This window comes from Thalassophryne amazonica, chromosome 3, assembly GCF_902500255.1.
Source record: "Thalassophryne amazonica chromosome 3, fThaAma1.1, whole genome shotgun sequence".
Taxonomy (NCBI): Eukaryota; Metazoa; Chordata; class Actinopteri; order Batrachoidiformes; family Batrachoididae; genus Thalassophryne; species Thalassophryne amazonica.
Genome location: NC_047105.1, coordinates 9,301,129 through 9,324,231, shown reverse-complemented (window position 1 = coordinate 9,324,231; position 23,103 = coordinate 9,301,129). Strand labels below are relative to the sequence as shown.

Genomic DNA, 23,103 nt, shown 5'->3' with positions numbered 1-23,103 from the left:
AGTTTGCCAAAAGGCACTTGAAGGACTGTCAGACCAGGAGAAACAAAATTCTCTGGTCTGATGAAACAAAGATTGAACTCTTCGGCATGAATGTCAGGCGTCATATTTGGAGACAACCAGGCACCATCCCTACAGTGAAGCATGGTGGAGGCAGCATCATGCTGTGGAGATGTTTTTCAGCAGCAGGAACTGGGAGACTAGTCAGGATTGAGGGAAAGATGAATGCAGCAATGTACAGAGACATCCTGGATGAAAACCTGCTCCAGAGCACTCTTGACCTCAGACTGGGGCGACGGGTCATCTTTCAGCAGGACAATGACCCAAAACACACAGCCAAGATATCAAAGGAGTGACTTCAGGAGAACTCTGTGAATGTTCTTGAGTGAGCCAGAGCCAAGACCTGAATCTGACTGAACATCTCTGCAGAGATCTGAAAATGTCTGTGCACCAATGCTCCCCATCCAACCTGATGGAGTTTGAGAGGTGCTGCAAAGAGGAATGGACAAAACTGACAAAAGATAGGTGCACCAAGCTTGTGGCATCATATTCAAGAAGACCTGAGGCTGTAATTGCTGCCAAAGATGCATCAAGAAAGTACTGAGTAAAGGGTGTGAATACCCTCTGGATGCACCGTATGCATACATTAGGCACCATGTCCATATTGCCTTTTGGGGGGGAGCATGCAGTCACCTCCAGCATCTTTTTTTTTGTGTGCTGCCTCTCTGAGCACTTATAAGTTGAAAATCCCTGAACTTTATGTGATGATAATGCATAATTGGTTCAGTACCAGAATACAGGCCTTTATGGATGTTTGAAGACATGGAAACAGCAGGACAACAGTTGCACTCAACTTATTCATACCATTAAAAATGGACTGTTGACAGTTCATGGAGCATTTACATTGATCCCGGGATCCATGAGTCCATGTAGTCACATCATTTACTTTGAAAATAATTTTTTTATTCATATCGAAGAATTGTTACACCTCTCGTAGTAGTTGGTGTCACAAGAGTGTGACGTAGAAAACATTATTCATGTCATGGTTATTCTTGAATATATTCCATAGGTTTTCATATTATATTGGGTAAAAACCCAACCTGCCTCTGCATTTACAGACCAGCTGTGCAAGAAGGCTTACATTGATGTGGAATAAATATGGCAGCACATTAAACTAAACACTGTCCTTCATTGTGTTGTCGGCTCTATTGAAAGCATAAAATCACTTTCTGTAATTTGGTGCCATTTGTACTATGTTTCACTTCAATCAGTACCAATTTGGGAGCTGCAGCCCACATTTCCTGTCTACTATGTAAAAATGGAGGCAAATGCCATTCCCCGTTTCTACGGCTTGGCTGAGGCCCTGCAGCTTAAAAACTTTCGATTTGAGAAAGAAGACTCTAAGCATTCATGGATGTTTCTTGTTATTGTGAAGCACGGCATGAAGCAGTATCAGCTTTGCTCTCATATTCGTAGGTTGACAGCTCATAATAAAGGCTCTGTTCATCAAGGATTTTTCAGCAGAGCTGCAGCACAAGCTTAAGGCGTAAAGATTTACTTGGCACATGATGTTTTAGTAGCAACTGTGCAGTAGTGGGAATCATTTTTATGTCATTAAATTCCTAATTCAATAAAGCTATGGCTGATTAAAAATGTGTGATAAAATAAATGTCTCCTATTTGGTCACTATAATGCACTTATGATACACAGTTATAGCCTTCAAAAGTTTTGTGGATTTAGTTTGCCAATTATACATCTGTCTTGGGTTAGAGTTAAAACTAACAAGAAGAAAGACACTCAAGTCCAAATTTGCAACAAATGGAATTATGGTGCTATCATCATTATTCCTTCCACCAGTCAGAGATCTCAGTTTTCTCCACCATTTTTTTCTGTGTCTTTTGCTAAGAGTCCGCCGGCGGTGGATGCTAGCTGTTGTCGGAGGGCTGTATGTTGTATTGAGCATTTTATTAAAAACACCTGGAATAATATGGTTTATTGTGTGTTGAAACATCCTAAGATGCTCTTGCTGTAATATTTGTAGCCTACTGAGTGAAATTTTCATCATATAAAAAAAAAGTGGGAACTGCGTTAGCACTTTTAGCAGATGTCATTAGCCTGATCCATTAGGTAACCTTTAATGCAGGATTACTGAGAAAAGAAGCAGATCTTAAGTTTTTCTGCCCACAACAAAGTAAATCATTATGAGAACCGCTGCACCGTCCCCAAAAAACATGATTTAATAAACACCTGAACCAAGGTTAGCTTGTTAGCTTAGCTGATTAGGACTTTATGTGAAGGCTCTCAGTTGTCCAGGTGGTTTCCATAGTAGAGAAGCTTGAATCTTCAACTGGACTGGGTTGCTTGATGTGAGGACATTTCGCTTCTGATCGCAGAAGCTTCCTCAGCTAAATTTCTTGCTCTGGTAGTCTGACTTCTGTCTTGACTCTTGTAGAGAAGAATAACAGAAGCCAGTAAAAGCTGCTGCAGTTTTAAACCTAGCCAGACCAGACCATTGTTCATGGTAATGAGTCATTCACGGCGTCAGGAGAGTCATCAGGAGAGGGACAGCTGCCCTGTCATTAGGAGGTTGCTAACTAGAGCACAATAGGTGCTAATTAGAGCTATTGTTAGTCACTGCCAATAGCAGTCTGCCTCTCGGTAGGTAGGAGGGGTCTGGTTAGGTTTAAAACTACAGCTTTTGCTGGCTTCTGATATTCTTCTCTACAAGAGTCGAGACAGAAGTCAGACTACCAGAGCAAGAAATTTAGCTGAGGAAGCTTCTGCGATTAGAAGCAAACGTCCTCAAGTCAAGCAACCCAGTCCAGTCGAAGATTCAAGTTTCTCTACTATGATTGGGACTTGAAGAAAAAGATGTGTTTACCTTAGTTTACCTCAGACAACTGAGTCACCCACACTGCACCTCTTTATCCATTTCTTATTCTTAATCTTATCACGGCGTAGACAAAGTCAGTGTTGTCAACATAGGGATGCCCAGATATCAGCTGTTCTGGGTCTCTATAGAAAACCTATGGTTGCTGTCACACAGCATTTGTCCAGTATATATACAGTTCATGGTGATAGCTTGGCAAAGACATTTTATATCAAGGTGAAATTTGGTCCATATGATCATCTCACTGCCACTAGGGGGCAGAAACTGAATCGCTGTATGTGCAGGAACTTGACAAGGCCTTTGTGGATCACAGTCAGACTCACTACTGAAAGATTATACCTTCTAAGTCTTCAAGATTGGGCACGATGATCCAGATTTGGTTAAGAAATGCTCCTGTTAACATGTTCGACAAAAAAAAAAAAAAAATGGATTGCCACAAATAGAAACTTGTGATTGTTGAACAAACCAAGACCCAAAATCTCCTCTCTGCCCTCAGTGGTGACTGACAGCTAAGTAGTATGTGAATTATCTTGGTTTTGGCAGTTACCATGGCAACATTTCAGTTTCTGACAGTGTTCCATCACAGCCATAGAAACTTATAAAAAATAATTTGACACTAAAGTTAAAACTGTCTGACTGCTGGTTCCTGAAATATGGGACAACATTCATGGAAGTGCACATCAGCAAACGTACACTGTATGAGATTTTTTATTTTTATTTTTTTACAGTCAGAGCCTCTGCAGTTTACCAACAGGCACATTGGAACATTGAGCTGAGATTCCTTTGTTTTCCTGTATGAGTATCCTTCCCTGCTCCACTTGACCGCAAAGCTGGCACTGGTGGTGCAGCTGACAAAAGCGGCACCATGCACAGTTTCTCCAATCACAGCCACATAAACCTGTAACTCCTTCTGAAGTGTCATGTGTCTTGGTGGCTTCCCTTACTAGTCTCCTTCTTGGATGGTCACCAAGTTTTAGAGAACTGCCAGGACTCGCCGCACATAAGTGGAAATACCCTGGATCTGGTTCTCGCACATGGCATTGCTGTCACGAATATTGACATCATGCCTCTTACATCAGTGGTCTCTGATCACTCACTTATTAACTTTACAGTTTCTCTGCCGTGTTTAGTGGAACAACAACCTTATTTATCACTGCGGCGACGCATCAACTCCTCAACTACAACTGAACTTGAAGTTAGACTGCCTGATGTCTTAGCTTCACATTTGACAAATACCCAGTCAGTAGACAGACTTGTGGATAGTTTAAACTCAGTGCTCAAAACTACACTCGACATGTTTGCACCAACTGTGTTGAATGAATGAATGAATGAATGAATGAATGAATGAATGAATGGTTGGTTTATTCAGCACGCATGAACAAAATCTCTCATTTACAAAACAAATCAAGAGAAAACAAAATTTAAAAACATATAGAACAAAACTCATAAACAATTATCAACTTGGTGCGGCTGAAAGGGTGTGGGCAGAAACGGGTTAGAAACGCCCACCCCGTACATCAGTTTTTATGTGCAAACAAAAAATACACACGAAAAACAAATGCCAGTCAGTAATGTAACTCAGTGAAATCAAATCAAAATTCAAATTCATTAATTTATATAGCAATTTATATAGCGCCAATTCACGACAAACACGTCTCAAGGCGCTTCACACAACACAAAACAGCAACAACAAAAAAACTGAATTAAAAATTTAAAACACAATAAAAAGATGACCATAAAAGAATACAAGAATAAAAACACATCATAACACTAATGATAAAACAGGGAAAACAAATGAGTATTTAAACGTGATTTTAAAAGTCTCCACAGTATCAGACTGCCGAATGTGTGCCGGGAGATCGTTCCACAGAGCTGGAGCACGGTAGGAGAAAGCTCTGTGACCGGCAGACTTTTTATTCACCCTGGGAACACACAGAAGTCCTGCGCTTCGAGGTGGCAGCGTCTCGCCGTTTCAAGTTGAAAACTTCCACATTTCAGGCTCTGTTGACCCAGTAAGTCATCAGAGAACAGAGAACTTTCAGAAGAAGTCGGCATGAGGAGTTTATTCGGACATTCCATTGTTAACGGACATTTTGTAATGAAAGAACGTGCGGGCAGAGTCGCATGTCAGACTGGACCCGACTGCGGGGGGTTGCGACAGGAAAAACACCTCCGTTGGAAACCTTAACGGGCAAGTTGGAACATGCCCAAGCTGTTAAACAATTTCTCAGTTACTCACTTGTTGAAAGCCATCAAAAGCCACCCGAATCTTACAAACGGTTTTCAACACGGAGGTGTTTTTCCTGTTGCGGTGCACACAGATTTGCGCGCACGTCTTTCATTAAAAATGTCCTTAAACAGTGGAATGTCCGCATAAAGTCCTCATGCCGGCCTCTTCTGAATCTTCTCTGTTCTCTCACGACGTCCTGGGTGAATTAAGCCTTAAATTAGGATGTTTTCAGGTTGAAACAGGCCGACGACGGCGCCTGGAAGCGCTGCGCAACGTCCCGCTCCGTGGGAAGTCCTTACACCGACAGAAACACCCCATAATCTCTCATCAGCCGTTAAACTTTTCACCGAAAACCAGCTAAATTTCTTGAATAGTGTCCACTCGGATATTCCTCACCGGTCCAGAAAAAATGTTGATAAAGCAACGCGCGCCATCTCGAGCAGCGTGTGAAACAAAGGAATTCAGCCGAGAGGGTGGGACCACATCTCATTCAAGGCCTGCCCACAGGGAAATGACGTCACCAACACGCATGAAAAAACTCACGCATGCGCACGAGGGTTCAAGCATGATTGGTGTAATCGCACGTCGGTTTATTATCTAATAGACCTCGTAATCGACCAAGTCATAAAATTTCAAAAACTGAAGATGAACAAACAATGAATTTGTTGGTTCATGATATGTTTTTTTTTTTTACTTATCACTCTTATAGCTTTTTTTTTTTTGTAACAGAAATATTGGATAAGTATTTGTTTTATATGTATTTCCCCAAACTTCAATGCAGTAAGTCATATAAGGAACAAGTAGTGAGTGATACAATGAAACCAGCAGATGCTGGGGGAGAAAGTATTGAACTTTTTACAAGATAGCAATAACTTTTGATATTTTAGACTCAACATATTTTATATGAGTTTTCCGACAGAGCTTAATAAAACCGCGCTCCCACAAAACACAGTCACTTTGGTTCAGTGATTACCTGCGTGACCTCAAACATAAGGCAAGAGGTCTAGAACAGAAATGGCGTAGTTTAAAATTAGAAGTATTTCACCTTGTGTGGCGTGATGCTATCTTAGACTATAAGCATGCATTACTGGCTACAAAGTGGACCTATTACTCTGATTTGATCAACAAAAACAAGCATAACTCAAAGTTCTTGTTCAACACGGTGGCAACACTTATTCATGGACAACCACCTGTAGTTCGCTCTCCTTTTACAGCACAAGATTTCTTGGATTACTTTGAGAAGAAAATAGAAGACATTAGGTTAAACATATCCCAGCATGCCTTAACCCAGCCACTACACCCTGCTATTGAGGTGGGCGCCACTACTGAGGTATTACCTAGACTTACAGAATTTGATAGTATCTCATTAGGCATGCTGACAAAACTTGTAACATCACCAAAAAGCACAACCTGCTTATTTGATCCTATACCAACAATTTAAATTTTTAAATTCAATTTATTTTCATTTATATAGCACCAAATCACAACAGAGTTGCCTCAAGGCGCTTCACACAAGTAAGGTCTAACCTTACCAACCCCCAGAGCAGCAGTGGTAAGGTAAAACGCCCTGTGAGGAAGAAACTTCAAGCAGACCAGACTCAAAGGGGTGACCCTCTGCTTGGGCCATGATACAAACATAAATTACAGAACAATTCACAAAACGAATATACAGGAAATGTTGCTGGTGCACAGGACAGGAGGGTCTCCAGCACAAATACCACACCCATCTCTGGATGGAGCTGCACCTCAAACAGAGACAAAAAACAGAATCAGGCATCAGAAAGACAAGAAATAGAGTATAATTTGTCAGCATTAAACAACAAGCAAAACAGGAAATACCAAGGTGATCGTCGGCCACTAGCTCTAAGCTTCACTAAAAGACCCATAATTTAGGTAAAGTTGAGGCTGCGGCCCGCTCCGTTAAATGTTGTGCACCAACAACATTTCCTGTATATTCGTTTTGTTAATTGTTTTGTAATTTCTGTCTGTAGGATGGCCAAAGTAGAGGGTCACCCCTTTGAGTCTGGTCTGCTTGTGGTTTCTTCCTCAGAGGGAGTTTTTCCTTACCACTGTCACCTGTGTTCTTGCTCTGGGGGTTAGTAAAGTTAGACCTTACTTTTGTGAAACGCCTTGAGGCAACTTTGTAAAATAAACTGTAATTGAAATGGTCTACTCCAAACAGCTGTGTGTGTGTGTGTGTGTGTACACGTGCGTGTGTGTGTGGTTATGGACACGATAATTCAAAAACGGCTGGACTGATTTCCTTCAGACTTGGTGGGAATATTACCTGGATAGACATCTAGAGGTGATTAGATTTTGGAGGAGTTTGGTCAAAGGTCAAGGAAAAGATGGTCCAAAAAATAAACAGATTTTGGTATATCTCAACAATCAAAAAACCCAAATGGATTATCTAAAGGATATATTCATCAGCAAAATATTTGCAATTGATTGGTATGAATGACTTTATAATGGAGTCAAACAGAAGTCATATATAATAAAAACCATCATTAGAAACATATGCATGCATATTCATTTGTACATATATATTGCAGCGTGGAGCATGGCGGTTAATTCTTATTCCTCTGAAGCCTTTTATTCAATGTGAAATATGGTGTCTAGTAATTTAATAAGAGTTCTATGAAATTAAAAAACTCAACCTTAGACTGAAACATGAATATGATGAATTATCAGTGATTAAAAAAGCCAGCAAATTCACTCTTTTGACAATAACTAATTACTTGTGACAATAACTAATTACTTATTACATCTGCCAGGGATGTAATAAAATCATCTATGTTATTCGTCTGTCTGTCTGTTAGCAGGATTACATTGATCACTGAATTTTGTCGGTGATCTGAATCTGTTTTCTGGATCTGGATTTCAGTTTGTACGTTTCACTTTGTCAGATTTTGAGGATTACGTCAAAACTACTTAACGGATTTTCACCAAATTTTCACCACACATTGGTGTTAGACCTTAGAAGACTCCATTGAATTTTGGAGGTGATCCGGATCTGGATGCTGGTCAGGACTTCACTTTGTATACTTTTAAGGATTACATCAAAACTACTTCATGGATACGACATCACGATGCAAAAACAAGATCAGGAAGACACTATTTTGTTTCAGCTTGTGAATTAAATATCACATTGCAACATCTTGATCAGTGGGATCATTCTGGATCAGTATGCAATTACTGCATCGTGTTGTGGAATCGGGATCCAGGTCCAGTCCGGGTCACGATGTGAGTCACATATCTTCTATTTTGAGTCTTCGTCAACCCTTGGCGAACGTCACAAATCTTGGATTGCTCTTGTTGGCTGTACAATATAAAGCTGTGTTTGATGAGCTGCTGAATAATTCCATCACCCTCCAGGACTGTGGTGTCATTCTGCACAATCTGACTACAAAAAACCATCAGTGACAACAAAGAAGAAGAAGTGCACGTCTTCACATCCGGCTGGGATGGCGGGAAAAGCGGATCTGTGACTGGGGCCAGCTGTGTCAGCGGTGATGCACATTTCACTTCCTCAGAAGAAGACTTGTGCAAGAGCTCCTGCTTTTGTTGATATTTCCTTTTAAGTCACATTTTCGTCCTTCTCGTCTTTGGTGAGATGCCCCATCAGAGCCTCGTGGTCCTCGTGTGCGGTTTAGCACTCTGCTCTTGGTTGGTTTCCCTCGGGGCAGCCTTCCTCCACCTTTACTTTTGATCTGCTGTACAACAGAGTGTCAGTTAGGGAGCCCTTCCTTTCCATGTGTGCGAGCAGAGCCAAACACATCTCTAATAAAAGTCCACCCCCCCACCCCACTGTCCACCGCCTCACAACGGTCTCAGAAGATCAAGGTGAAAACAGTCTGCAGGAAATAAATATACATTTATTTTGCATTCGGCTCTCTTTGCATTTATAATGTTGCTTCTGCTGTGCTGAATTGGGCTGTCGGCGCTCGGTGCGGAGCGGTGAAATTTTGAGACGAAAAGTACGAGGGTGCTTTGTGTAAGAGCCGGTCTGCAGCGCATCCTTCAAGTTCAAAGAAAACATTTGAAATCTTTTCAGCTGAAGCTGTCTTGTAAGAGCGTTCAGACTCAGGGGCAGAAGATGCACATTTTTCAAAAAATAGACTCTACTTGGAGCATTGCTGGTTTTTGTTTTTTTTAGCAATCCCTGCCTACAAAGGTTGTTCGGCTGCATGAGCATCTTCACCAGGACTAGAAGTACCAGTTGCTGAGTACTAGTCCTGCTTGTTGTTTGTGCCAGCCCTAAATGTTTATTGCAGTTTATGCAAATTGGAACGACAAGGCATGAAAAGCACCAGCTTGAGGCTTTATGTTCTTCCAATGTTACTGTGGGCCCTTCCTGACACAACTCCAGAAGTATCAGGAGACTGGGCCACGGAGAATTGGGGACTTATGAATGGTGGACACAGGAGTTCTGTTTTCCGTCTGTCGTGCTTCTCCTCCGATGTCCTTGAGTTGATTTCTACTAAATTTTTATGTCCAAGAAGGATAACTCCAGAATTGCTCCGAGGGAGAAAAAAAAATGTTCAACCTGATTTAGTCTAATTGTGGTGCATATGTAGGTGGATTTAATATGTGCCCTGGCGTGGTAAACCAGAGGTCATTGAAGGTGAAGGCTACTGGGCTCAAATACTAGATTGCAGGAGACCTGACTGTTTTCATGCCCACATGTACTATTTCAATTTATTTCATTTATATAGCACCAAATCACAAATTACCTCAAGGCGCTTCACACAAGTAAGGTCGAACCTTACTAACCCCTAGAGCAAGAACACAGGTGACAGTGGTAAGAAAAAACTCCCTCTGATGATTTGAGGAAGAAACCTCCAGCAGACCAGATTCAAAGGGGGTGACCCTCTGCTTGGGCCATGCTACCGACACAATAGACAATACAAATATAGAGGAAATTTTGGAAGTCCATGCTTGGAGACGTGGAGAGGCTGGCAGAAGAAGAAGTCACCCACTCCCACTTCTGGATGGAGCCGCACCTCAAACAGAGAAAGAAGAAGAAAAAAAAAAACAGAACCAGGCGGCAGAAAGACAACAAATACAGTCTAATTTGTGAGCATTAAGCAACGAGAAAAACAGAAGAAATACTAAGGTGATTGCTGGCCACTAACCCTAAGCTTCACTATGATTACCTAGTACTCTTAATTCATTCATTTTCTATACCCACTTACTCCATTCAAGGGTCTATCCCAGCAGTCATAGGGCAGGGGGGGGTGCACGATGGACAGGACACTAGTCTGTCGCAGGGCCACATATAGACAGATAGACAAATTTCCATGACCACCTGCTGTCAGTTTAGAGTCACCAGTTCACCTCAGCTGCATGTCCTTGGAAGTGGAAGGAAGCCAGAGCACCTGGAGAACATACAGACTCCACACAGAAAGGACCAGGTGGGAAGCGATATAAAAACCTTCTCGCTGTGAGGCAACATTTCTAACTGCTAAGTCACTGTGTCACCCATAACCCTAATTAGTGCATCAGATAACAGAATATTTGCAGAGGAATCCTTCAGATCTGGCCAACAAGCACCAAAATTTGACTGTGCATACCTTTTGGTATATATTGTAGAAAAATAACTTTAGCCATTTGATTTTTTAATAGGGGGCCAAGTAGGGGTCAATTAAAGACTTGCACAGGGGTCAAAATTAAAAAATGTTCCAATCATATTGAAAGAGATACCACATTATGTGTCTGATGATAATGATTCCAAAAAGGTATAGTTTGGACTATGTATGACTGAATGTTCTGGAGTTATTGGGTAAAAACAGCAAGAATGGTGACAAAGGTCAGTTTCAGTTTGTACAGGGGTCAAAAGTTAAAGTTGCTCCAATTATGGTAAAACATGATGCAAATTATTGGTTGAGTTAGTAGGATTTTAAAAAGGAATAGTTTATACCATGTGTCATGCTTAGTTATCATGTTATGGGATAACACGTCACATGTCATAGAATCCAATGGACGTCAACATTGTTTGACCTTTACTTTGGAGACCAAACATTCAACACATTTGTTAATCCTATTAGTTCAACCACTAATTTGCACCATGTTTTACCAAAACTGGAGCAACTTTAACTTTTGACCCCTGTACAAACTGAAACTGACCTTTGTCACCATTCTTGCTGTTTTTACCCCATAACTCCAGAACATTCAGTCATACATAGTCCAAACTATACCTTTTTGGAATCATTATCATCAGACACATAATGTGGTATCTCTTTCAATATGATTGGAACATTTTTTTAATTTTGACCCCTGTGCAATTCTTCAATTGACCCCTACTTGGCCTCCTATTAAAAAATCAAATGGCTAAAGTTATTTTTCTACAATATATACCAAAAGGTATACACAGACAAATTTTGGTGCTTGTAACCAGATTTGAACGAGTCTAACAGTTACCTGCTGTACGAAATTTAGTTCTCCTTTTCCAATGAATTAGTTGTTTATGCTGTTGTATCCCACAAACACTAATCTGTCATCCAATGCCAACAAACCTTTGCAAGACTTACTGAAAAACAAAATTTTCTATGAATTAGGACCCGGCACTGTGACAGCTGTGACACCCACAAATGCAGTATTTTGCACATTAATAGTCAAAGTTCTATTTGAACATATTTCACTCAGGGACTGTCATTGTGTTAAATATCTTTTGTGAATAAATGCCAAAACTCAGTGAACACAGTTCCATGTGAAGCTGGTTTTTGTTGGAAAAAGGTTTTTGCATCATGATGGTTTCAGATTCAAGGCTGCTGCTGCTGCTGCTTTGAGCCCGTGTGACAGCTCACATTCATATGCCGGGAGGTTATTGTATGGCCTTTTGAGATTAATGCATAGTCTATCCCAAAATATGCTTTTGCACCTGAGGAAAGGTTGTTCTTTTGATATGAATCCCCTGAAATCCAGCAGCTGTCTTTGACATTTTTGCAGCTGGTAAGCATTTTGTTGTTGTTGTTGTTCTCACGTCTCTGTAGTGTGCAGATATTGAGGTGTGCCATAACCCTTCTGTAAATAAATATGGGATTTTGCTCATCTCATCTCAGAGAGAGAGAGACAGAAAGAGATATTTTCTTACCCAGAATTCACAAATTAGGGACAGAATTTCCTTGCATAGCTTTGAGTTGGGAGTCAGTAACCAGCCTTATGCACAGTACAAGCTTTACTGCATTCAGTGAGTTACAACGATGTAATACTTTAAAATCCATCCACGTATGCAAAATGTTTGTAAATCCATGCATCAGTCTTGCATTTATCAGTTTAAAAATGAATCTATAATGTACTATAACCATCAACTGGTAAAGAGTCCAGTTGAGTTGGTTTCCTCATTGCAGAATGCAGCATTTGTTGTGCTGAGTTGCTGCAAACGGACCCGTTCGGTAATGGTGGTACTGCCTCCTTGGTAACATGTTTACATGATGACTCCGCCCTCTGGCTGCATGGATTTTCGAGACAGCATGTGCATGCACAAAGTTTGTAGTTCATGCTGCATTTTATGGAAACTGGGAACTCAGGATTTCTGCAACCCAGTCTCATGGATTGTTGTGATTCAGCAGCATACATTCGTCATATTGTCATGAAAAGTGCAAAATTTTCATCATGGGAGCACGAATGTATTCTAATTCATTCCATGATGGGTGCACGTAATAAAAGTGCAGCGTGAGGGTTGGGGGTGGTTAAGGTTAGGGTTGGGGGTAGGAATAGGGTTAGTAATAGTGAGTTAAAAAAAACCCTGTCACAAAAATTTGGCTCATTTCATGACAGGAAGACGAAAAAAAAATGAGACTGGGCTGGATTTTTGACATACAACTAGAAAAAAATACATTCAGTCAATCTACAATCGAAAGGTAGCAGTCCTGACTCATTTTGGCAAATCACGTAAAAAATGTTGCAACTATAAGTAATGTTCGTGCCACAACAACTGAGACAGAGTGAGCTGTGTGAGTGTTGGTTTACGTGTTTAGCAGACATCCAGCAATACTTTCATGTGAAATATGTCCAGATTTTATCTGGCGTTCTCCCCAAATGGATCTCTGGTTGACGACGTTTATTAGCTGTGTCCGTCGGCGTCTTTCTGTTTCTATTTTAAATGTGTTTTTCATTCACATTTGAAGATCTACCGCATTTCTTCAGCTCCATAATATGACGACTAGCATATATAGCACAGTACTGCTGTCAATCAAACACTCCATATCAGAGTAACAATGCTTCATTGCAAACCTGGAAATTCTTCACTTTCTGGAAAACCATCATATAACAGATAACTTGCTGAGATAGAAAATAGACTGCATTTACATCACACTTTCATCCAGTGTGAGAATGCACCGTGTAGGAGGCTCAGCTGCACACCAGGGGCAATTTAGGGATTCAGGTCCTTGCCCGAGTCCATGCAAAAGTCATGTGACATTTTATTTGAACACTGAATTTTTTTAAAAAATTATATTTAGATTTTTCATGCCTGTAAACTATTTTCCAGTCACACAAAATCAAGTAAAAGGTGTTAATTATTTGATGTTGCCGGTATGATGTCACGGCTGAAACTGTTCTCTAGAAGGAGCGGTTCACACCGTGCAACAGACACTTTGGTGATGTGTCCTTGACAAGGTTGGATGCCTGATTGAAAATCAACATGCAACATAGCTACAATGCGAGCATGACGCTTGCTGTGTGTCTAAGGCCTTATTCTTCTGGTTGATCACACTTCCTCGTGTGCATTATCACCGTAATACAGTTACCTCTAATCATCCATAATAAATGGATGTGAAACCCCTGAGTCAATCATTATCATTAAATAGTACCCTAACTCACTATGCCAACATAAACCCATTCATTATAAGGTGGCACGGCACTGCTAAGTGAGGAAATGCCTGAGATATTCTGCGGAAACAACTCTAATATAACTAACCTTGTGAAATGTTAAGAGTTTTTCCATTCAGGTGCTGTGAACAGATTGCCTGGCATCTCTTCAGCATGAGGGAGACGTGCAGTATGAGCTCTTCTTTTTACACAAACAATAAGTTTGACATCTGTTGTGAAAGCAGCAGCAGCAGTCTTGCAGAGCATTCCCCACTTTAACAGTTACACACGTTTTTTTCTTGCCTATCTCTATCAGAGTATGTCATTTGAAGCTCATCCTGCCTTTGCCTCCACGATTGCTGTTCGGTTAGATTTCCTGGTAAACCTTCATATATGGCAGTGGGATGAAGGTGAGCTGGCTGACTTTCCAGTTGGCGTCTGCTGTGCAGCATTTAAAGTGAAGCTGAAATGAAATTAACTCTGAAATATTACCTCTCAGTCAGTAGGAGGCAGTCAGGTGTATTCCAAGGAGCTTGTCACTTCCAATATGCTCTCAATAAATCTCAGCCGTGGCCGATCCACGGCGTCTACCCACTCCTCAGGACAACTGAGGTTAAGGTTTGTGCCTGGGTGCAGGGACATTGGCCCTTCAGAGTTTATCACAGCCCCTTGACTGTGCAGAATTTAGATACGTACATACAAGATGGGTGCATAGCAACATATTTCTGTCTCTGCCTTAAGTAAGGGTGTTAGAGGAATGGAAAAGAGGAGGCAAAGATGATGTCAATGTATAACTGTTGAGTATACAGTGGAGCTCATAATCAGAATTAAATATCTCAGCTTGGGATCCGATCACAGCAATTGGTATTACTGAGCCTGATTGAGGCATTTTTTTTTTTGGATTGATCGCTATACACTATATCAAACTGCGTCACACAGATAAGCATGCTTGCCATCTCTCTCTGTTTCCTAAGCGTGGTGCTGACAGAGCTATAGCCACCACTCTATCAATGCATTATGCTAGTTCATCAGTAATGCTACAGTACAAGGTTTATTAAGCATATTTATGCTCTGGTTTGCCTCAAACACACACCGAGTCTGTTTCTGATGAATGGCACATGTGATATGCTTCTTACTGGCCAATCATTTTGTGTGTGTTTTCCTCGTACTAACAGGCAGTGTACAGGCCTGTAGCCACAATTGCGAGGGGCCAAAACAACCTGACCCAGCCCCCTTTTGAGGGAAAGCCCACTTTTGAAGTTACATTTTAAAAACAGTTTTGCAAATGAAACAATAACAGCAATTCATTCATCCATTTTTTTGCATCTTATCTGGGTCACGCTGGCACTAGACTAAACAGTTTATCCCACAATTTTTTATCCTTGGCCAATTCTGGGATTGCCAGAAAGTGTTATTCTGGGAGATCCAAAGCCATTCCCACCCAACTTGTCCTGGGTGTTCCCAAGGGCTTCCTCCCAATTGCACATGCCTGAAGGACCTCCCTAAAGGAAATGACCAAGGGGAATCTTCAATAGATGGGAAAAACCACCTCAGTTGCTTCCTTTTGATGTGAAGAAGCAGCGGCTCTAATCCAGGTCTCTCCTGGATATTTGTGCTTCTCACCCTGTCCCTGAGTATTAGCGCAGATACCCAACAGAGGAACCACCTTTCTGCCACTTGTATCCACAATCTTGTTCTTTTGGTTATTCCCCAAAGTCAATGACTAAAGGTGCAGATATGAATGGAAATCAACTGGTAAAGTGACGATGTTGCCTTCTCACCCATAATAATAATAAATGTAATAATAATACTAATAATAACTATTACTGCAAGCAGTCATATATGGGCCCTCATTCCGCATGACGCCTTCCCAGGCCAGCGTGTCCCCTTGTGACCAGATATGGGCATGTGTGTACAGGGGCAACCACTCATCCCACAGTTCAAATTTCAAGCAAATCACACAATGCATGAAGGAGTTATGACATGTTGATGGTTCATCCACTAGGGGGCGCTCAGAGCACAAACAGAGGGGGCAGGTGTGTTCAGGGGCCAACCGCCATCACACATGTGAAGTTTCAAATCAATCAGGCAAAGCATGAAGGAGTTATTGTGACATGATATTCCATGGCGAAGGGTCAAAATGGCGGCGCCATAGTGGCCACATCCTTCGACATAGAGAAAAGCTTTCGATAACTTTTGATCAGTATCATCTCAAATACAACGTGTGGAAATTACGCCAAAATGAGAAGATAATTCAAAATGGCTGACTTCCTGTTTGGAGTAGGCCCATGGTGCAAGAGACTTTTTTGTACGTCTATGCAAGTCACACATGTGTACCAATTTTCATCTGCCTACTTCAAAAAAAAAAAAAAACCCTATGGGAGGGGTTTTAATAATAATTGATTGACTAAGTAATTAAATAAATACATCAATAGTCATTAATGATAATTAATGACTATTAATGTATTTTTAACAACTAAAACACAGCCAGTAGTATTTCATTAATGTTGTTCAATCAATATTACTGACTCTTCTAGTTTTACAAGTACAATGCTACATTCAGGAGAATTGATAATAACATAAAGAAATTCCATCTGTTTAATTTGTAAAACTAAATAAATGAAGACATTAAAGAGCATCTTGGATTGAAGATAGTTTCTTCTTCGTGTAGTGCAGCACTGTTTCATTTCAACGGATAGTACATTGGATTGACTTTAATGTGCTTGTAGCTGGCTCTGTGAAAGTGCAATATATAAGAAAAGAAATGGGTCAGGAATTGGGATCAGCATACACTTAGTATTAAATGACTCTAACTGGAATTGGAGCAAAAACCTTGACTGGGACATCAATAATCTGAGACTGGTTTACATCTAATTCTACAAATCTGCATGTAAGAGACAAGCTCAGTTTTGTGCAACTGTTAAAACAACCACTTAAGAAGACACAGAGTATAATGCTCCCCTTTCTCAGCTGCTTCGTTTGCAAGAATTGCTTTAAAAATTAGTTTACAAATGACAGCATGACTCTGAATGAGTTTGCTATTCGTGGAGCTGCAAAAATGCACCATAATACCAATGAAACCATGGTAGCAATCTACATTGTAATCATCAACATGTTCATGGGTCAACATTTGAAGATATATGGCTGGTTAAGTGTATTTTTTGGAGTAGCATGGCTCACGTTGTCCAAAGAACAGTTTTCCCCAGAGCTGAGGATAAACTGCTGAACTTTTATCGTGGCTACTTTATGTGTATGTCATACTGTGCATCCGGAAAGTATTCACTGCCTTTGCCATGAAGCACAAAATTGAGCTCAGGTGCATCCTGATCATTCTTGAGATGTTTCTACAGCTTAATTGGAGTCCACCTGGGGTAAATTCAGTTGATTGGACAAGATTTGGAAAGACACACACCTGTCTACATATAAGGTCCCCCAGTTGACAGTCAGAGCACAAACCAAGCATGAAGTCAAAGGAATTGTCTGTAGACCTCTGAGACAAGACTGTCTTGAGGCACAAATCTAGGGAAGGATACAGAAATATTTCTGCTGCTTTGAAGGTCCCAATGAGCACAGTAGTCTCCATTATCCATAAATGGAAGAAGCTCAGATCCACCAGGTCTCTGCATAGAGTTTGCAGTCTGTCTAAACTGAGTGATCAGGGAGAAGGGCCCTAGTCAAGGAGTTGACCAAGAACCTGATGGTCACTCTGTCAGAGCTCCAGCATTGCGGTGTGGAGAGAGGAGAACCTTCCAGAAGGGCAATCATCTCTGCAGCAATCGCCAATGTGGCCAAACGGAAGCCACTCCTTAGTAAAAGGCACCTGAAGGACTCTCAGACCAGGAGAAACAAAATTCTCTGGTCTGATGAGAGAAAGATTGAACTCTTTGCTGTGAATGCCAGGTGTCATATTTGGAGGAAACCAGGTACCATCCCTACAGTGAAGCATGGTGGTGCCAGCATCATGCTGTGGAGATGTTTTTCAGCGGTAGGAACTGGGAGACTAGTCAGGATTGAGGGAAAGATGAATGCAGTAGTGTACAGAGAGATCCTGGATGAAAATCTGCTCCAGAGCGCTCTTGACCTCAGACTGGGGCGATGGTTCATCTTTCAGCAGGACAATGACCCTAAGCACACAGCCAAGATATCAAAGGAGTGGCTTCAGGACAACTCTGTGAATGTTCTTGAGTGGTCCAGCCAGAGCCCAGACCTGAATATGATTGAACATCTCTGGAGAGCTCTGAAAATGGCTGTGCACTGACCCTCCCCATCCAACCTGATGGAGCTTGAGAGGTGCTGCAAAGAGGAATGGACAAAACTGCCCAAAGATAGGTGCACCAAGCTTGTGGCATCATATTCAAGAAGACTTGAGGCTGTAATTGCTGCCAAAGGTGCATCAACAAAATATTGAGCAAAGGGTGTGAATAGTTGTACATTTGATTTCTTTTTCTTTTCTTTTCAGAAATTTGCAAAAGTATTTAAAAACAACCTTTTGTCATGTTGTCATTATGGGGTGTTGTGAGTACAATTTTGAGGGACAAAATGAATTTCCGCCATTTTGAAGAAGGCTGTAACGTAATAAAATGTGGAAAAGAGAAGCACTATGAATACTTTCCAGATGCACTGTATATAATTTTAAAGTTCAGTTTTTACTACTACTACAAATGCACTTTAGATACAAACATTTCCTTTATAACAGTTTGTGAAAAAAGTATTTCTCTAGAGCAGCGCCTCAGCGCATACGTGATGATGTCACAACTCTTTCTGGTTAAGGAGACGCGGTTTGCCGCTATTGTTTTTTGTATGAAAATGTTGCTTTTTGTCTCACATATGGACGAGTCACATTATCAGATCTTTAGTTACTGATCCGTTCAGATATCATCAATATTCATGCAAGACATTGGACTTGGGAGGCTGAATGAAGTTGGGCAACAGTCAAATGGAACACTGACGGTACGGGGACTATGCAAACAATGAGGAACCGTCAAGACAGAAAGCAAAACAGAATACAAATGAATTGAGGTTGTCGTCAGGATTCATTCACATTTTTCAACAGTTTGAAAATTCTGACAAAGTGCCAGCTACAGAAATGAAGCTGGACGACAGTTAAACGATGTCTCCGAAAGTCAATGTGAGCCCAGATTTCTTGTTTTGTTTTGGCTTCGGTGTCCTTCGTTAGTGACGTGTGACCGGAGCTTTACATCACTGCACCACTCCTTCTCATTCCTTGTGGGTTAACAACAACATCCATCCATCCATCCATTTTCTTCCGCTTTATCTGGAGTCGAGTCGTGGGGGCAGCAGCTCAAGCAAAGCCGCCCAGACCTCCCGATCCACACACACCTCCCCTAGCTCCTCCGGGGGAACCCCAAGGCATTCCCAAGCCAGCCGAGAGATGTAGTCCCTCCAGCGTGTCCTGGGTCTTCCCCGGGGCCTCCTCCCAACGGGACGTGCCTGGAACACCTCTCCACCGAGGCGTCCAGGGGGCATCCGGAAAAGATGCCCGAGCCACCTCAACTGACTCCTTTCGACGAGTGACCGAGCTCCTCACCCTATCTCTAAGGGAGCGCCCAGCCACCCTGCGGAGGAAACTCATCTCGGCCGCTTGTACTCGCGATCTCGTTCTTTCGGTCATGAGCCAAATCTCATGACCATAGGTGAGGATCGGAACGTAGATCGATCGGTAAATCGAGAGCTTTGCCCCCCTACTCAGCTCTCTCTTCACCACGACGGTCCGATACAGTGACCGCATCACTGCAGATGCTGCACCGATCCATTTATCGATCTCATGCTCCATCCGTCCCTCACTCGTGAACAAGACCCCGAGAGCAAACCCTTAGCAAAGGACCCCGGACCCCGTACTCCCGGAGCACCCCCCACAGGGTGCCCCGAGGGACACGGTTGAACGCCTTCTCCAGATCCACAAAACACATGTGGACTGGTTGGGCGAACTCCCATGAACCCTCGAGCACCCGATGGAGCGTGTAGAGCTGGTCCAGTGTGCTGCGACCAGGACGAAAACCACACTGCTCCTCCTGAATCCGAGGTTCGACCATCGGTCGAATTCTCCTCTCCAGTACTCTGGAATAGACCTTACTGGGGAGGCTGAGGAGTGTGATCCCCCTATAGTTGGAACACACCCTCCGGTCCCCCTTCTTAAACAGAGGGACCACCACCCCGGTCTGCCAATCCAGAGGCACTGTCCCCGATCGCCACGCGATGTTGCAGAGGCGTGTCAGCCAAGACGGTCCCACAACATCCAGAGACTTAAGGTTCTGAGGACGGATTTCATCCACCCCAGGAGCCTTGCCACTGAGCAGCTTTCTAACCACCTCAGTGACTTCAGCCTGGGTAATGGATAAGTCCACCTCTGAGTCCCCACTCTCTGCTTCCTCTTTGGAAGACGTGACAATGGGATTGAGGAGATCCTCGAAGTATTCCTTCCACTGCCCGACAACATCCCCAGTCAGGGTCAACAGCTCCCCACCCGCACCGTAAACAGTGCTGGTGGAGAGCTGCTTCCGCCTCCTGAGGCGTCGGATGGTTTGCCAGAATCTCTTCGAGGCCAACCTATAGTCCTCCTCCATGGCCTCCTCGAACTCCTCCCCGACCCATGTTTTTGCCTCTGCGACCGCACGGGCTGCGGCACGCTTGGCCTGCCGGTACCTGTCAGCTGCCTCCGGGGTCCCACCTACCAACAAAGATAAGTAGGACTCCTTCTTCAGCTTGACGGCATCCTTTACTTCCGGCGCCCACCACCTGGTTCGGGGATTGCCGCCGCGACAGGCATCAGAGACCTTGCGACCACAGCTATGAGCGGCCTCATCAACAATGGAGGTGGAGAACATGGTCCACTCAGACTCCATGTCTCCAACCTCCCCCGGGATCTGGGAGAAGCTCTCCCGGAGGTGGGAGTTGAAGACCTCGCTGACAGAGGGTTCCGCCAGTCGTTCCCAGCAGACCCTCACGATACGTTTGGGCCTGCCAGGTCTGACCGGCTTCCTCCCCTCCCAGCGGATTCAACTCACCACCAGGTGGTGATTGGTCGACAGCTCTGCCCTTCTCTTCACTCGAGTGTCCGAGACACGTGGCCGAAGGTCAGATGATACGACTACAAAGTCGATCATCGACCTGCAGCTCAGGGTGTCCTGGTGCCACGTGCACTTATGGACACCCTTGTGCTTGAACATGGTGTTCGTGATGGACAAACTGTGACTAGCACAGAAGTCCAACAACTGAACACCACTCGGGTTCAGATCGGGGAGGCCATGCTTCCCGATCACCCCACTCCAGGTCTCACTGTTGCCGCCCACGTGGGCGTTGAAATCCCCCAGGAGAACAATGGAGTCCCCAGTCGGAGCGCTATCTAGTACCCCTCCCAGGGACTCCAAGAAGGTCGGGTACTCTACACTGCCGCTCGGCCCGTAGGCCGAGACAACGGTGAGAGACCTGTCCCCGACCCTCTCGTTCAATGGAGTAAACTCCAACACATGGCGACTGAGCTGGGGAGCAATAAGCAATGCGACCCCAGCTCTCCGCCTCTCCCCGAGGGCAACGCCAGAAAAATGAAGTGTCCAGCCCCTCTCCAGGAGTTGGGTACCAGAGCCCAAGCTGTGAGCTGTGGTTAAGAGCAATGACAACAAAATTACTTACCGATACGGCGTGGAATTGGCCTCCAGTGGACATTTCATTCACTGGAAATCTGACAGCTTTCTAATGACGCCAAACACGCGAGCGAGAGGCTCAGTAACTGGAAGTCTCGGTTTCAACATGCCAGCGCAACTTGAAAATTTGCCCGTTGTGTGCATGCTTGGTTAACCACAGGGAAGCTTTCACATGCTGTGCATGTCTGTGTAATTAGAGTTTGTTGTGTTTAACTCAAAATAAGCTTGTTTGTCAGTTTTATTCTTTTCCAAAGCCTACGTTTTGGTAGCTGCGAAAACTGCAGCTGTTCATTCATTTTATGAAATGAAAAATATGTGATTTACCTGGATCCAGATTTCACAACACAATGCAATAATTGCATTGTGTTGTGAAATAATTGCAATAATTTGCAATAATTGCAAAGTCAAGTCAGAATCAGAGTAACCGTTCAGCTGTTAGCATGAATCACTGCAGAACACTTCATCCTTTGATTCAGAAATCATGTTCATCAAATAATGGTGTTTTTTTGCAAACTTTGGAGAACAAAGTGCTTCTCCAGTGGTAATAACACAACTACAATTTCATAGTCACGTCTCAGGTTTTAAACCCGTGGTTTGTTGTAATTTTTCCTCTCTTTGAGCTGCATGTTTGAGAGTCTCTGAGGACCACGTGGAAAATTTAGTCTGTAGTAAACAGGAAACCATTGAAGCAGAGTTGAAGTGGTGCTTTTTGTTCCTCGTAGGTCTGTTATTTCGGTGAACATAAACACTTATTATGACAAACGTGATGTCTGCTCACATCCACTTTTTTGCACACAAAGTACAAACGGACGTTTTTAATATCACTGAATTCATGTTGGAGATGAAGGTTGGGATGTGGCGGCTGGAGCAGAGCGGTTTGATCCATCGGAATATTTAGTTAACATTTTGCATCCTAATAATCCTTTAATTGTTCAGTTTCTCAACGTTCAACAACAAATAAATGAAAAAATATGCAAACACCCTGAGATAGACTGGGGTCCTGTGCAGGGTGCACCCCGACTCTCGCCCAATGACTGTTGGGATAACCAGCCTCCATGACCCTTAAGTAGATGTGAAAATAGACACTTTGGCAAAAGTCTGATTTGAAACAAAATCTGGTATTTTCAAAGAGATCCAACAAGAGGATAAATCGGGATTAAACCTTCACGATTCACCTGGGATGTGTTGAAGAATCTACTGGGTTACTATGGCAACACTTGTACGTGTCCATGCATGAGGGTGGCAAATTTCTCACATAAATCAGAGGTGGAAAAGTAGCAAAACCAGATGTGTGGGCATCCTCATATGTGAATTGTAGCAGTCCGTCATTAAAAACTGATTCCATCACTGGGACCCCATCAGGAGCTGCAGTATGAAAACATACGTAGCTCAGTGGGATAGAAGCTGGACTATACAATATGATGACCAGGGTTTGAGTCCTGGTCACACTTCCTGAGTGGGCAGATGGAAGTCACTCATTAGTAAAAGGCACATGGCAGCCCACCTGGAGTTTG

The 23,103-nt window shown here is 42.8% G+C and overlaps 1 protein-coding gene across 2 annotated transcripts in view; it reads left to right on the top strand.

The window, feature by feature from the left end:
• Positions 1-23,103, top strand: part of LOC117506091 (metabotropic glutamate receptor 4-like) — a 771,651-nt gene that overhangs the window by 107,299 nt on the left and 641,249 nt on the right. The gene's annotated exons all lie outside the window — the stretch shown is intronic.